Here is a 17,420-nt window from a genome sequence, read left to right as displayed (position 1 = left end):
GGCGGCGATGATTTGGGCCGAAATGTGCTTTTAATGTCTGACTGTATTGGCCATGTCTGAATGGCCACAATGTCCTGCTGTCATTTAACCAGAGTGAAATAAACAAAAAAGTAAGCCATGCAGTGGCTGTGAACAGGCTTTCAATGTGTATCATTTTTGTGGCATAAATATGTAGTAATTTGTGGTATTTGTGCTGTTTAGCTCTGTGTTACCTTCATGACCACCTTGTAAAAAAAGTCCACATTCTCCAGTTGTCCTGATTTCTCCTCCCAATTACTGTTTGACGGAGGGAGAGAACTCATTCACCTCACTTTCTGTCAACAGTACACATGGTATCACGTTTTTTTTTTGTTTTTTTTTTCATTCTACTTGAAAGACTTTGATGTGCTGGAAACGAACGGTTTAAATTAGCCCAGATACCTCACGGGAGGGAAACAGACAATTAAACGTCTGAGGTCAGCCCTCGGTCTGAAAATCCAGCTTTCGACAGGTAAACGAATGTAAATATATTCTCTCTCTCATACGGCAAGACGAAATGAGAGAAGAATGAAAATTTGCAGCTCATTATTCTGGTTTGTGTTTGAAGTCTTGGGGGTTCTCCAGTGGAATATTTTTCGTAGACTTGCTGTTATGGACAGTTTGGTCATTTCTAGTGTTTGTGAAGAAAAGAATTAAAAATTCTGAATAAGTGGTAAGATTCTGACCTAAGTTGTCAAAGGTTCAGTTAACTTTTTTTTTTTCTTTTTTTTTTTTTTTTAAATCCCTAATGGTATTCAGATATATTGAAATGATGAAGGTGTATAGATAGTGATAGATAGACTGCCACCCTGTCTGATATGTTCCCCAGGACTTCCTGGGATAGGCTCAGGCTATCCCTGTGACCCTGCACTGCATGAGGTTTTGGAAGATGTATGGGTGAATAGAGTCATTTATATAGATAGTGTAAGATAGACTGCCATCCTGTCCAGTGTCCCCTACCTCACCCTGGGCCTAGTGGAATAGCCTGCAGAGTCACCGTGACGCTGCATTTGATGAAACGGTTATGAAAACCATAATATTTTATGAAACTTGACGATCCAAGATCACAAAAATGAGCATGCCATTCCGAAACCTGAAGACCCAGCAGAAGACAGGACATTTTGTTGGAATGTTGTCTACTGACGTTGACCAGATGCCAGCTAAAATCAGTAATAACACTTCGGAAGTAGAATGACAAAACGGCTAATTAAAGGCCATGCTGACTGATCAGCAATAAGATGTAGAACCAGGGGCAGCCCAGATAGCATTAGCGGATTAGCCATCTGCCCTTGCACCATAAAGCACAATCTACACACCCTTCTGCTCATAACCTCATTTTTTAAGAGCCAGAGAAGGACACCCGGAAGGAGGAACAAAGATACCATAGTAAATCTGAAGCTTGTAACAGACAGGAAACTTGAAACCCGGCCAGTAGTTTGACTTATAGCGATCCGGTGTTCGAGCAGAGACTGGTGGGACCTTCTTCCTGGGCTCCTCTCGTGGATAGAAGCTGCTGATGGCATTATGTCAGCCTGCTGAGCAGCTCACGCTGCAATGATGATGTGCCTTGAATTTCTAAGCAAGCTGCAGGCCAGTCCTTGCAGATAGAAAAAAATACCAATTCTTACTTTATTGACAATAGTTTGAAGCCGTTCGAGCTCTTGATTCCTACTTGGGGTCTTATCTGGTATGAGTTCCAGTGGTTTGGGGTTTTATGTCTGAGAGATAGAACTGAAAAACAATCTATCCTCAAGCACGGGAACCAAGTTATCGTCTTTAAATCCACTGGCAGGTAACCTACCAGAAAGATCTGTAGATCCCCAGGATACATCCAGCAGGTGGGACCCCTCGGGCTCCTCCCAGGGCCAGGTTACAGATCAGAGCCCCCCAGGAAGTGTGTCCCCACAACCCCACCCCAGTCCCGCCATCCGGGTTGCAGTCAGCACGGCCTGGAAGAGTGCTGTCTTTCGTACGGCCTGAGGCCTTGTGTAAGAGGCAGCTATCACCCCATCGCCTCGAGGGAATGAAGTGAGGGTGCTGGAATGCTGCTGATGTGATGCGGTGTTGCTTTACTGCCAGCAAGTCGAGTAAACGGTCAACTCTGTGCTGAAACAAACTAGCTCTCATAGTTAATTTGACAGGGCTGATTTCACTGTCTGCACTTTGAGAGGTGACAGGTCTCATACCGAAATGCTGTAAGAGTGTTTCCCGGGGAGGGGGGTGGTGTACAATGTAAGAGTTCAAAAAGTCTATTTTAAGACATTTGACTTGCTTCCCTCCAGTTTACAATAGACAACAAAAATATGTGACTTTTGCCCAACCATGCGGTGGGCCAAGCCCATGATTGGATGGGTCAGGCATGTGATTCAGTGGGCCATGACTGGGATTGGGTGGGCCAAACATGTGAATGGGTAGGCATAGCCCACCTTGGCTCCACCCTCTAATTTTACATAATAAAATAGTTCATTATGGAAAATGGCTTTCCTGCATATTACTACCTGTCAGTCCCTTTAACTCAGCAAATAAAGAGGCCTTTATTGTACAGTCATCACATTTTTCTTTTTTTCTTTAATTTGTGTTTGATTTATAATTAACATCGTGTGCATTGTTACAGTTAAATGTTCGTGACATGCTGGCTCTGAGATTTCCATTTCTTACTTCCTTGTATAGGCACACTGTCCACGGCAAGTAGATTCGTTTCAAATTTGCAATTATAAAACTAATTGGATTTTTTATGTGTTGGGAATGATTCCCCGTGTGTTCGGGCGAAATCTGTCCTGCATTATTAAAATGTCGTCCGGCTGCCACTGATGGCCCTTTTTTGAGTCGTGTTTTGAATTGCAGCGTTATCATTTGTAAATTAAATGCCTCATAGGCTTTTAAAAGTGCTTTCGACTTTCCAGCTCGAAATTGAGTTTAGCCCGAGTGTAGACTCTTATTTTGATACCTCTGATTGTGCTGCGTTAATTATGAAAGGTGTCTTGGCAGTGAATAACGAACAATCGCACCCTTGTACGTGCCAGCACTTCCAGGAGAGAGATAATCTAACTTTAGATTAGATCCTTGCTTCAAGCGCAACATGAATTAATTCTCAGCATCCTCACCTGACGTGACTTTTCTTTGTTAATGTGATGGTGAGAAAAAGGGGAATACATTTAGATTTATTTTAAATTGTAGCCCTAGAACTGGAACTTATTAATTTTCAATATGTAAATCTGCTCTAATGAAACGTTCATTGTCTCTTTGGTCAGGGTTTTCTGAAAAGCCCCGTCAGCAGTTACAGCATCACAGATCACTCTGTATCCATCGATTTATGGAGCCTAAGTGTGATACTTTCCCAGCATGTTCTCAGAGGGCCTCTGCAGTGGGTGTGCCCATCCAATCAGTCAGCCTTTCTCCCCGCTGGGGGGCGGAGTCAGGAGATTTGCTTTGACTTTACTGGCTGGCCGGCCTACCTGTCAGTGTTGATTATGGCTCCATTGAGGAAGCAAGGAGGGCTCTGCGAAGCTGAGACGTGATCTGGGGGAACAATGTCTATGCGAGCTGCAATGTAAATCACTACAGGTTTTATTAGGGATTCCGGTGCCACCCTCTGAATATGCATGAATTCTCTGTATGCCAGCCACTGGGGGCATGTATTGTGCTATGAAGTGCTTCGTGTAAATGTACGCTTATCTTAATTGAAGTAGATGAATCGTTTAACATATTTTAAAATATTTTGTGGAAAAGTAATTTCTGCAACATCAGTCTGACATTGCCTTTAGAAAAAAGCAAGATTTCCCCAGAACTATGCAACGATAAATGAGTATATAAAATGATTACCAGCGCTGTGAATGTTCGGAGCACAGTAATAAGCCTTTGAAGACTTGGGAAATCAAATGAATTCTGAATTATTTAAATTAAATGCTAACAGGGGCAATACAGATACACACACACACACACACCCCTAATACTTTGCTAACACAGATGTCATATCATACCCTCTGGGGGGGGGGGGGGGCTTAAAAAGGGTGGTATGGCCAACAGCCATAGGGAGACCCCCCCATTCTCAACAATATGTCGGTATTGTTCTGTCCTATTACATTGCTGACAGAAACATGAAATGAAATCCCTTTACATAGGTTTAATATGTGCCGAGTTTTCCCCTGATAGAATAATGAGGAGCTACACTGGCTCAGTGAGTAGCGCTGCCGCGTCACACCCCTGAGCTTGTGGTTTTGATTTACACCCCCTGCCGCGTGTGTGTGGAATGTTCTGCGCTTCCCCCAGTTCTCTTCCGCCCTCAGTCTAGTCGTATCAGTTGACATCTCTGAATTGTTTTTAGTGCGTGTTTCGGTTGGGTGGTGCAGTCAGTAGCACTATTTCCTCTCACATCTCTTGGACCAGGGTTCGAGTCTCCACAAGTGTTGCATGTGTGTGGAAGTTTGCATGTTCTCCCCATGTTGTCGTGGGGTTTCCTCCAGGTACTCCAGTCCCCCCCCCCCACTGTCCAAAAACATGTTGAGATTAACTGGAGTTAGCAAATTACCTGTAGGTGTGCATGTGTGAGTGACTGGTGTGTGAGTGACTGGTGTGTGAGTGTGCCCAGAGATGGATTGGTGTCCCATCCTGGGTTGTTCCCTGCCTTGCACCCATAGGCTTTGAACCCCCTGCAACCATGAATAGGACAAACGAGTACATGGATGGATGTGTCTGTGCCCTCCAATGGTCTAACATCCCGTTCAGAACGTCCCGTGGTTTGAACCCTGTTCCTCTTGGGATAAGCTCACAGTGACCCTGTTTTAGATGAGCAGTATGGAAAACCTGTTTAAGTTATTAGAACAGGAGGACTTATGAAAGAAGCTATGAAAACATCTGAGATGCAATGATGAGAAATGAAGTACATATCCAGACGTCTCCTGCCATGCGCTGAAGAAGGGATGAGCCGACAATCTGCACGGCAAGCGCGGGGTGCCGCACAGGGGAGCCTGCCTGTCAGCGTATCAGAACCTGCTGGACAGCACGAAAAAGCGGGCAGACATAGATGAAGAGGGAAAAATCCCCCTTGTCTGCCAGACAGTAAAAAAAAGAAGCAAAGAGAATGAGAGGAGCTGCTGATGGCTGGCGGGTGGCGAGACGCTTTGCTGCGGCGACGGGGAGGAAAAGAGAGACGTCTGCAGTGATAGTAGCGATGAAGCAGAATAAGAAACAGGTTTAAGGGATCAAGACGACTCCCGCCTCCAGTGTGCACATACTCCCTCCCCGCAGAGCCGTGCCCCACCCCCGCCTCATTTATTGTACTTTTACATGATAATATATAATGAAATATACTATAAAATGTCTAATATATAATAAAATAATAAAGAAACCTCACAAACCTCATTCACATGATCACTCTCAGAGAGGGACTGTGACACTGTACCTTACACATAGTCCGAGGGTGACACTGTACCTCACACACAGTCCGAGGGTGACACTGTACCTCACACACAGTGTGAGGGTGACACTGTACCTCACACATAGTCCGAGGGTGACACTGTACCTCACACATAGTCCGAGGGTGACACTGTACCTTACACACAGTGTGCGGGTGACACTGTACCTCACACACAGTCCGAGGGTGACACTGTACCTCACACATAGTGTGAGGGTGACACTGTACCTCACACATAGTCCGAGGGTGACACTGTACCTCACACATAGTCCGAGGGTGACACTGTACCTCACACACAGTGTGAGGGTGACACTGTACCTCACACATAGTCCGAGGGTGACACTGTACCTCACACATAGTCCGAGGGTGACACTGTACCTCACACACAGTCCGAGGGTGACACTGTACCTCACACACAGTGTGAGGGTGACACTGTACCTCACACATAGTCCGAGGGTGACACTGTACCTCACACATAGTCCGAGGGTGACACTGTACCTCACACACAGTCCGAGGGTGACACTGTACCTCACACACAGTGTGAGGGTGACACTGTACCTCACACATAGTCCGAGGGTGACACTGTACCTCACACACAGTCCGAGGGTGACACTGTACCTCACACATAGTCCGAGGGTGACACTGTACCTCACATACAGTCCGAGGGTGACACTGTACCTCACACACAGTGTGAGGGTGACACTGTACCTCACACACACCATGAGAATCACACTGAACCTCACACAGGCTCAGAAGAGGATATTACTCATTCCAGCATCGACAAGAAGTGGCATCACACAGACATGCCCTCAAGCATTAGGACAAGCACTGTAGGTGTGTAACGGGGGGGCAGGGGGGTAGGGGGATGTCTGCATGTACCTCAATGAGTTATCCCTCCCAGAGAGCCCCCTTCATCGATCTGTGGCTCGTCTGTGCTGATAACCAGTGTGTCTACACGCTGGCCTTTATCACCCGTACAGCTCAAACTCAACCCAACAGACCGGTTGAGTTTGCGATATCAATTAATACGCATCCATTAACATTTTAATTTGTGTAAAATTGGCTGACTGCTGTCTGCTCAGGGCCTCACCTGAGCGTGCTTAGAGAAAGGAGCCTTTTCCAACGGTAAATAAAGCTTCAGCATTAAGAATGCAGGGCTGCAGTCCTCCAGGGATCCATGAAGGGAGACTTAACAGGAAGCCCTGTAACACACCTCATGTCTGTCTAAACGGCGAGACATCTGAGTGGCACCCTGATGTGGAGGAGGCCGGCTGGGGCGTCACAGCTCTGCACGGCGCTTACAGCTCCATGAGGGGGGCCTGGTGGCTTAGGGGCTATTTCAGGCCATATTAGTGTCTGTAGCTTGGCTGCATTTCATCGTAACAATGAATGTGTGGAATGGGGGGAGGGATAACAGTAATAACTCCAGGTACAGCTGACAGAGTGTCTGAGTGATCAAACAACAATATGATGCAGGACATACGTCTCACCCACCACTGATCAGCGAGTGGCGGATCATCTTTAACTTTTTTATAACTTTGATCACAGGTTTATATAAGATATTTCAAAAGCCCCATTACTCCAAAGATTTTACAACGTACATAAGTTTTCAGACAGAGATATCACCCAGTTAAACGCTTATAAATATCTTGCTTATGGATTTATGTGTTTATATGTAACTGATATATAACCATTCAAAGTGTATTTCACATTACTAAGCAAACATTTTTAGAGCAGGCTGTGGTGTTACTTGTGCTCTCATTATAGGAGGCCATTTTGATTTATCATGAGCTTCTCCATTTTTCTCCCATAAGCCCCGTCTTTGGTTCAGCTCATGCCTTTGGAGCCTCTGTTTGGATTTTTGAGGCCGTTTTCCTCACTGAGATGCTGGAGGTGAATCACCGAACAGAGTGAGTCATCAGCCGGTCGGCTTCACAGAAAGCGTTGGCCAAAGGGGACGGTATTACACTAGGGGTGTGACGTATGAAAAATTCATGGTTCAGTACAAATCATGGTTTTGAGTTCATGGTTCGGTGCAGTTTCGGTACAACAGGGAAAACCGAATTTGTTTTTAAATTGTTCATTATTAAAACTGCAAACACAATTAGACACAGTTGTAAGCAAAAAGGTATCTGTCTATCGATGTGTCAAAACCTAAGAGACACTTATTTGCACATTGTAAAATTAAATATGTAAAATAAATAACAATTCAAAAATAAGACTAAATAAGACAGAAAAATGAACTAAATTCCGTGTTCTCTACTCCCGAGTATGGTTGCATTTCTGTAGAGATAAACACCCCTATATCTATTTTTTAGCCCTATTTGAATTTCCTGTAGAATTGCCTTAAATGCCATAGGGAACTTTCAGAAGCTCCTTCTGCCTTGCTTTGGTCACACACACACATACACACAAATGATGTAATCTCTAATGCGTTTGCATGTTGAACGTGTTTCACGCAACATACAAGTTCGGTGTAACAGCCGACAGTCTTGGTGTTATCAACTAGGCTTACTCTCTCTTCAGTACTGGAGTTATTGGAAAGCAAAATATTCCCAAACAGCCAATCATGACTGACTGTAACCAGCATTATCCGTAACCAACGATGTGCATGTTTGTTCGTGTTGAATATCTATATAAATGTTTAAACACACATCATTAAAGGCATATTTAGTTCATATCTGATAGTGCTGCTATGACAAGTGGTCTCTGATTCCGGTACATGCGGCAAGCAAACATGAATCTTTACAATAGGTATGAACATTTTATGAAGTTTAACGATCCAAACTGGATCCTGCTTTGGGATTGATCACATTTGAGCTGGAATGTGGGATGCAGGACTGGCCTGTAGAGCGTTGAGGTCTCTACCAAGCTACAAGGGCAGAAAAGATCCAGAACACGTTCATTTATACACATCACAGGGAACAACAATGGGGCACAGGTACAAGTGATCAGCACCTCAGCCCTGGTCGCATGACTGTCTCCTGCCCACCATCTCCCAGTAATGTTCACCTTAATGTCTTGCAGTTCAGTGCTTCTGAAGATACAAGCTTTTCAAATGTGAAGTAAGAGACTGACCCCTCTGTTGTTATCATAGTGCCCACATCATAGGGCTTTAGTAGTGAGGCATGTACTGTATCAGCTGTAAATGTGATAATGTCATGTCTAGGGGCAGCACAGCAAAGCCAGACCCTTGGGGAGGGGGGAGGGGAGAGGGGAGTGTCTCCAGCTCCCGTTTGACCTCCCGGCTGATTTTCTTGCACCGTTTCAGTTACTGAGGCAGGTCTCCGGTCATGGACCTTATCTCGCAAACTGTCGGACCATTCTAAACAAAGGAAAATGAATCTCCACTTTCCAATTTCCCACCTAATAGAACTAGCAAATGTGATGGTAGCAGGAGTGTTTCTCTGTCGATAGAAGGCTCCCTGCATTGGCTACTCGCTGTGATCTCCATTACGCCTAACGATATAGATGAACATCGAGATGCGGAGATTCCACCAACTGACCTGGGACTGTAACATCCCTTTTAGGACCATGACTTTAGAATACCGCTGTTGTGGAGGTGAGAGTCCATCACCAGACTTTTCCAAGTGTAGTTAGGACTTCTGTTCTTAAAATGAAGTTCTGATTCCAGCCTGAAGCCTGCTGAAAGTGTCTCACTTTATTTTGACAAAAAAGGGAACCTGTTTTTTCAGGTTTGTCACATCCCTCTTCCTTATTATCCCCAAACAGTAGCTCCATTCCCAAGGAACCAGTGTCCCCCCCCCCCCCTCGCCACACGGTTCCTGTGTCTCCTCTCACTCTTCACTCTTTTCCATGAGTGCCAGTGCTGGTACTGACAGGTAGCTGGTTCTCCTGTGGTGCCAAAGTGGCCCGACCTGAGAACTGGCCCGCTTTTCCACAGCATTTGTAACAGATGGCGATTACACACATGATGACAGGCATGTAACATTTTCAAGTTTGTTTTTTAACGGAGAATGGGTACCACTTTACAATAAGGTTCCCTTTTGCCACTTGTGAATAAAAATTAATAATCATTAATAAAAAATTGTGTTATAACTTGTTTAAAATTGTCTATTAATAATTTACAAAGTGTTACAACCTAAGTAATAACCAAGTTATAAACCATTCATAAACTCTTTATATGGGTAGCCTTATTGTAAAGTTACACTGGAGAATGTTTAAGCTAATGCTAACATTAGCTCTGGTTCGATTAGTTGAAACATGATTTTTTTATGAGAAATTAGCAAGCTACTGTACATTACAAAGGCTTATTGATAAAAAATAATAACTAATTATTTGCTGAATTCTTGTAGATTTTTCAGTTGCACAGAAGATGGGTATCCCCATGAACTAGCCTCTGGTGGGACACATTAGTCTCTGGATTGAATTGGATGCAGCTCATCCAAAACTTCAGTTCCGCAAGAGTCATTTGATTACATATGTCACCGTGTCAAACGTAGACTTGGGAGAGCAAGCACCAGTTTTCAGTTGTGTACCTGTTAAGAAACATTTTGCAGTTGCACTTTGGAGGCTGCCAACCAACAATGAATACAGAACGGTGGGGCACTTTAAACATTCTGCGTCAGATGCCACTTTGTGTGAGTTAATTTTTTAGTCTCTGTAGTTTTTTTTTTCAGTTTTTTAATTTGTTAAGAATTTGCACTGTAACACTGCTTTCTCAAGTCCTGCATTAAGTTTCACTTTTCTTAAATTATATTCTAACTTATATTGAATTTCTGATGACGACCAGATTGCCAATAAAGCATTTGTCTCATCAGTCGACCATTGATTTAAGTGTTCCCCTGCTAGTACCGATGTCCATGGTCATATTTTCTGCAAATGCTGCTCTGCTGAGGTTTACAGCACATTTGTAGTCCCTCCCCTCACACCAAGTTTCAGTTTCAGACATGCAACCTGGCACAAGCACGGGACTGGCAGAAAAGGGCTATGTGTGCACATGAAGTGCTCCTGCAGTTTGGTTTGTGGCCCCTTGAAGATCAGATGAGTGAGAGGTGTGAGATGGAGATGAAAAACAAACATTTACTCTCATTACTAAGTTTCAAAGTTTTGATCACAGTGATGCATTGTGGGACATGATATTTGTATCCAGGGCATAAAAAAGCATTAAAAATAATATGTTAAAGCAGACGTGTTATGCAGAAGCTGACAGAGGTGTTCACAGGGGCCAGAGGCTGCAGCATTATGAAATTAAAACAGGTTCCCAGGTATAACCTTGGCCTTTTTACTGGGATCTTTTAAGTGGATCTGATTATTATGGGTAACGTGGAGTGACTTTGATTGAATCAAAGCAGATTTAAAAAGTCAGTGTAACTTTAATCCCTTTCAGCATTTAGCTATTTTCACAAAGAGTGACCCTGGTGTAGATATTATAATACACATAAAATATACTTTACTTCTTGTAGAAAAAAATAATCTATTTCCGACCACTCAGTAATGCATCATAATAGGTCCATCGATTTATTTTTTGCATTGTAATACTATTGCAGCGAATACAATATACAAACTTCAGTATAATATAACATTCGGCAAAATCATTGTGTCCTTCCCACCGTATCAGGAGTAATGAAAAAACGAAACTGTTCCGCTCGACTCAAAGCGGAAAATAAACCATAAACATGAAATGCTTTGTGCATCAAGAGTACACAGAGAGGAGAATGTCCAAGACAGAAACCGGCAGGGCAGGGCCCGGCAAGTGGCCGGGGATCATCTCGGAGACAGCAGCACCTTCTTGATGCTAGCTGGATTAAGAACCTTTTCTGAAGGTATAACAGCTGCTGAGCTCCCTGGGTTCTGATCCAACTACCTTCTCTTTTTCACCTGTTGTGGTAACTCCTGACCCAATCTGCATCAAATGGTGTTGCACTCCCTATCCAGTGTGCCAAGCATCCCCTGAATCTAGCCCTGTAGAATGCTGGGGTTCCACAGGGTTCATGCTGGGTGTGTGTTTTGGGGGGGGGCACTTCCAAGAAGCACAGCTGTTTCCAGCTGTTAAGATATAACGGTTACGGTATGAAGACTCAGCTGGTCTCCTCACAGCTCTTGGGGTGAGGGGGGAGGATGTTACCAAGTTCTGATTGAATTGCTTAAATTCCAAATATGAATTCATATTTGTTCAGCAGATGCATCAGCAGAATGATTCCATGGGTGCTGCAGAGTGGCACTGAAGGTGAGAAATGTGACTCTGAAATCAAATATTGTCCTAAGAATAAATTTAAACTCAGAGAGTCCTTCTTCTCTCATTTAGGTAGCATATCTAATTAATTATTTTGCCCAGCGCACAAAAACCTTTTCATACCACATGATGCTTCTTTTGTGATTTTTCTTCCCTAAAACCATCCACTTAACAGCAATACTCTTACTTAGTGATGCAACAATTCCCCCACTACGCCTAAAAAAATCTGCTTCGGTCCACCACATCACCTTCATCAAGAGTGATGAGGAGCATTTGCATTCAATCCGCAACATGGTCCTCATCAGGAGCGATGAATAGCGGCAATGTCCAACTGGACGGGTGGCCTTAATCAGGAGCGAAGAGGAGCAACAGCCTTCAATCCGCCGTGTGGTATTCCTCAGGAGCGAAGAGGAGCAGCAACCTTCAATCTGCAGTGTGGCATTCATCAGGAGCAATGACAAATGGCAACCTTGAATCCACGGCTTGGTGTTCCTCAGGAGCAATGAGGAGCAGCAGCTTTCAACCCATTGTGTGGCCGTTATTAGGAGCAATGAGGAGCAGCCTTCAATCTGCCACGTGACCTTCATCAGGAGTGATAAGGAGCAGCAGCCATCAACATGCCAACTGGCCTTCCTCATGAGCAATGAGGAGTCTCATGAGGAGTCTCAGCCTTCAGTCCACTGTGTGGTCTTTATCATGAGAGAAGAGGACCAGCAGCTTTCAATCCATTGCTTGGGCTTCATCAGGAGCATTGATGAGCAGTGGCCTTCAATCCACCTTCAATCTGACCTTCTTCAGGAGTGATGTGAAGTAGCAGCCTTCAGTCTGCCGCCTGACCTTCCTCAGATGCGATGAAGAGTGGGAGGCTAAAATCCACCACATGGCCTTCATCAGAAGCGAAGAACGGCAGTGCCCTTCAATCAGACCTTCATCAGGAGTAATGAGGAGCAGTAGCCTTCAATCCGACACGTCTTCATCAGGAGCAATGATGAGCATTGGTCTTCAATCCACAATCAGTAAGACTTTCATCAGGAGTGATGAGGAATGACAGCCTTCAATCTTCTGCCAGGCCTTCATCAGATGCAATGAAGAGTGGCAGCCATCAATTTGCTGTCTGGCCTTCTGCAGAACCCAACACTCAGATGTTCTTCAGGAGTGAATAGGGTAGCAGCCTTCAATCCACCACCTGGCTAACAGCATGAGTGAAGAGGGGCAGCACCCTTCAATCTGCCACGTGACCTTCAACAGGAGAAATGAGGATTGGTAGTTTGCAATCCAGTGTGTGGCTTTCATCAGGTGTGATGAGGAGTAGCAGCTTTCAGTCCGTCAACTGGCCTTCATCAGGAGTGATGACAAGTGGCAACTTGTAATCCACCACCTAGCCTTCATAAAGCAGGTTCTATCTAAGTCTAAGGATAGTAAGGGTCTTATAATTGAAAGTGAAAATGATAAAGTTAATGGGTTTAATGATTGTTTTGCACTGCAGACGACACAAGTAACATGCCAACTCTTATTACTAATCCTACACCATCTATGACTAATATATGTACAGTATAACTGAAGCTGATGTGCTACAAAGCCTAGCTAACCTCAAAATAAATAAATCGCAGGGCCCTGATGGCATCTTACCTATAGTTTTAAAATAGATGTGGGATATTATTTGCCGACCTTTAACTTTATTATTTCAGAAATCCTTATCTGCTGGTGTGGTACCTTCTGATTGGAAGCGTGCTACTATAACACCCATATTCAAAAGAGGGGATAGAAGTAATCCAGCAAACTGTAGGCCAATCAGTTTAACTTGCATAAATGGGAAAGTAATGGAAGCTATAATCCAGGTGAAAATGGTAGATTACCTGGATTCAAATAACATTCTGAGAGATAGTTAACAAGGATTTAGGAGAGGTAGATCCTGTTTAACTAATTTACTTGAGTCTTTGAGGAAGTTACAAGATAAATTGATCGCAAAAAGGCCCACGATGTGATCTACTGTAATCCACTGCATGGTTTTCATCAGGAGTGATGATGAGAAGTGGCCTTCAATCAGACCTTCATCAGGAGCGATGAGGAGTAGCAGCTTTCAATCCATCGCTTGGCCTTCCTCAGGTCCGATGAGAAGTGGCAGACTTTAATCCCTGGCATGGCCTTCATCAGGAGCGATGTAGAGTAATGGCCTTCAATCCACCTTCAATTACAACATCATCAGCAGCTTTCAATCTACCGCCTGACCTTCTTCACGAGCAATGTGTTTTGGCAGACTTTAATCCAGCAACTGGCCTTCACTAGATGCGATGAAGAGTGGCAGCCATATATCTGCCTTGTGGCCATCATCAGGAGCGACGATGAGCAGTGGCCTTCAATTCACCTGTAATCAGACCTTCATCAGGAGTTTTGAGGAGTACCACCCCTTAATCTGCCGGCTGGTCGTCCTCAGGAGTGATAAGAAGTGGCTGCCTTGCCTTCATCAGATACCATGAAGAGTGGCAGCCTTTAATCCACGGCATGGCCTTCATCAGGAGCGATGAGAAATATCAGGTTTTATTCTGCCAACTGGCCTTAATCAGGAGCGATGAAGAATGCCAGCCTTCAATCCGCCACGTGGCCTTCAATCCACCTTCAACCAGGCCTTCATCAGGAATGTTGAGGAGTAGCACCCTTCAATCTGTAACCTGACCTTCCTCAGTAGCGATGAGTTTTGGCAGCCTTCAATCTGCTCCCTGGCCTTCATTAGATGTGATGAAGAGTGGTGAAGAGCCTTTAATCCACACATTGGTCTTCATCGGGAGCAATGATGAGCAGTGGCCTTCAGCTTTCCTTCAATCAGACCATCATCAGGATTGAAGAGGAACAGCAGCCTTCATTCAACCACATGGCCTTCATAAGAAGCTATGAGGAGTGGTAGCCTTCTATTCGCCACGTGGTCCTAATCATGAGCGATTAAGATCAGTGGCCTTCAATCCTCCACCTGGCCTTCATCTGGAGTGATGAAGAGCAGTAACACTAAATCCACCTTCAATCAGAGCTTGATCAAGAATGATGAGGAGTAGCAGCCTTATATCCACCACATGGCTCTCATTAGGAGCAATGAGGAACAGCAGCTTTTGGTCTGCTGCCTGGCCTTCCTCATGAGCCTTGAGGACCAGCAGCCTTCAATCTACTATTTGACCTTCATCAGTAGTGAAGAGGAGTAGTGGCCTTCAGTCTGCAGCGTGACCGTCATCAGGAGTGATGAAGAGTAGTGCCCCTCAGTCCACCATATAGCCTTCTTCAGAAGCGATTAGAGCAATGGCCTTCAATCTGCCTTGTGGTCTTCATCAAGGGTCATGAGGAGCAGGCACCTTCAATCTGCCACGTGGCCTTCCTCAGGAGGTATGTTGAGTGGCAACCTTCAGTCCGCTGACCTTCATCAGGAGCAATAAGGTGCAGTGGCCTTCATGAGGAGTGAGGGGGACTTTTGGCGGGGTCAGCTCCCCGGGAATGGGGTGTCACGTTCACTCGGGCACGGAGCAGGGAAGCAGCAGACAGTGCCTAGGACTCGGGTAAGCGAGGGATTTATTGTAGAAAAACACCAGGAACACACAAAGCAAGGCAGAGGACAGGACGACTGACTTCAATGACCGGACTTGGGAAAAAATACCTAACGCAAACTTAAATACATACTGTAAGACTAATGGCAGCAATAAGAAACAGCTGGTAAACACAGGGAATCCACACGTGATTAACGAGGAGGCGTGGCACATGGAAGGAGCGGACGACCGGGGCATGACATAGGGAGTGTTCAACAGCAAAAATTATGTACGTGGAAACATGTCACGGGCATTTCGGAGTTCTGTACTTGGCAGATTTAACAACAAGCCATAAATCTGAATATTGGCATTTTATGGGGCTCTTACCCCCATACTCAGCAAACGCGAATTTGCTGGATTATAAAACACACTGCAGGAAAACTCGGGTCCGCTCTACCCTTTTTTCCCACCATGCTCCTTTTTTTTCCTACGCCATCCTTCGATGACTTCATCATTGTTCAAGAACGCTCGTCACGCCTGCCGGCATGGAGGTGAGGTCAGGCCACGGTTGCTTTTAAAAGTGGACGTTCAAGGAGGCCGGCCTCTGCACAGTCAAAGGCTGGGCTCTGATTTAAAATGATGTTTAAGATGGACAGAAAAACCCTCACAGCAAAACTCCTGCTGATAAAAATTACAGGTGGCAGAGGCTTGAGCAGAAACTGTAGTAGAAAAGTGGCTTTGGGTTCGAAAGGCACTGCCAAGAAACGAATTGGGGAAATGAAGTGGACACCGAGCAAGGTTAGCCGCTATCCGCTTCTGTGAAGGCGTCCTGTCTGCTGCTGCTGGCTCAGCTGCAGGTTGGCTTCTCTGCTAATGTTTGCTTATCAGTTACGAAACACTAATAACAAATGTCTTTCTATACGAGTTGCATATTTTGGTCACGTTCTGGACTGTTACCTCCTGATGAAACCCATGGGGGTCATTACTCATTTAGCCAATGAAGCTTCAGTCACGACCAGTGAAGTTTCAGCTGATTTTGAAGGTCCTGCCTCCTCTTTACGGTCCTATGAGGAACGCTCCCAGTTATGCTCTGTCATCCTCCCTAGCCCTGCTGGCTAATGGCCTTGCTCTTCCTCTCCCTCCTCCGTGTTTGCCCTCAGAACAGGCTGTATCTCGCTTGGTCAGCCGGCACCCACTCGGCGCCCACCAACAAGCCTCCCCCTCTTTTTTTATTTGTTATAATTGCTTCCTGAAGGATTCTGAGTTTCTCACTGTGCTGTATGTGGGCGAGGGGGGGGGGGGGGGGGCGGGGGGAGAGGGGGCGGTGCATCCAGCCATGGTGTCAACAGGGTCATGCCGCCAAAGTCGCTCTCCAAACAAGCTTGCCTTTCCTCGTGGCTTGTTAGATTTATGAATATTCTGACTGCTGTAGCATTCAAGGACTGGCCAGTGGGTGTTTGCATGTGTGCGTGTGTGCATTTGTGTCTGAGTGTATTCAGATGTGTCTGTGCTTTTGTTTGTGTGCATTCGCTTTGTCCATGGGTATCTATGGGCTTGTGGGCTTATGTGTCAGTATGTTTTTTTGTGTTTTGTATTGTGTGTGAGTTTCTGCCCTGACAGCCTAGCTGCACTTAAGGCCCGATTGGCACTCCATCAAGCCTCCCACACCTCCAGCTGTCACAGCCTCCAGCCTATCACAGTGCAGCACCAAGAAACGAGCCCACAGCGGCATGACAGAAAGCCCCCAACACGCAGACCCACGGAGCACGCAGACCCACAGTTCTCAGAGTGGCTATTTGGCCCCATGACATTCACTGATTGACCTTTTGCGGTCTGGATTTGCAGTTCAAGGAAAGGAGAGGTCTGAGTTCCATAATGCAAGGCATCATGGGGGATTTCAGTGCCAGTCACAGCTGAAGCTATTTTCCTAGCTGGAAATACACTTTGAATGCTGCTATTGACAGATGAAACGATTCTGTCTTGAAGCAATAAGGAGTCTTTCTATGCAGTAGCCATGATAGGTGGTATAATCCTTCCTGGGTGGGGGTTCGGGGGAATGTCTTCCCATGTGACTCCACACCCCATTGCTGTTTCCCTCAGGGAATAAACTCCTTACTCCTCCCCCCATCCCGTCTTCAGCTGCCCTTACAGAACCTTAACTTGTCCACTGAGTTCTAGGATAGTATTGTCGTCCATTTATTGTTATTTTTCATTTATTGTTTTACTTTAACAGCAGTGAGGAGTGGCCCCTGGGGAGATGCATTATCATACCCCCCTTCCCAAATGT

General features: G+C 45.2%; 1 protein-coding gene across 2 annotated transcripts in view; it reads left to right on the top strand.

The window, feature by feature from the left end:
* agbl1 (AGBL carboxypeptidase 1) overlaps positions 1-17,420 on the top strand; it is a 141,089-nt gene that overhangs the window by 73,461 nt on the left and 50,208 nt on the right. The gene's annotated exons all lie outside the window — the stretch shown is intronic.

Source organism: Paramormyrops kingsleyae, chromosome 13, assembly GCF_048594095.1.
Source record: "Paramormyrops kingsleyae isolate MSU_618 chromosome 13, PKINGS_0.4, whole genome shotgun sequence".
Lineage (NCBI taxonomy): Eukaryota > Metazoa > Chordata > Actinopteri > Osteoglossiformes > Mormyridae > Paramormyrops > Paramormyrops kingsleyae.
Note: the sequence above shows the minus strand (reverse complement) of the source record. Positions and strands in the feature narration are given on the sequence as shown.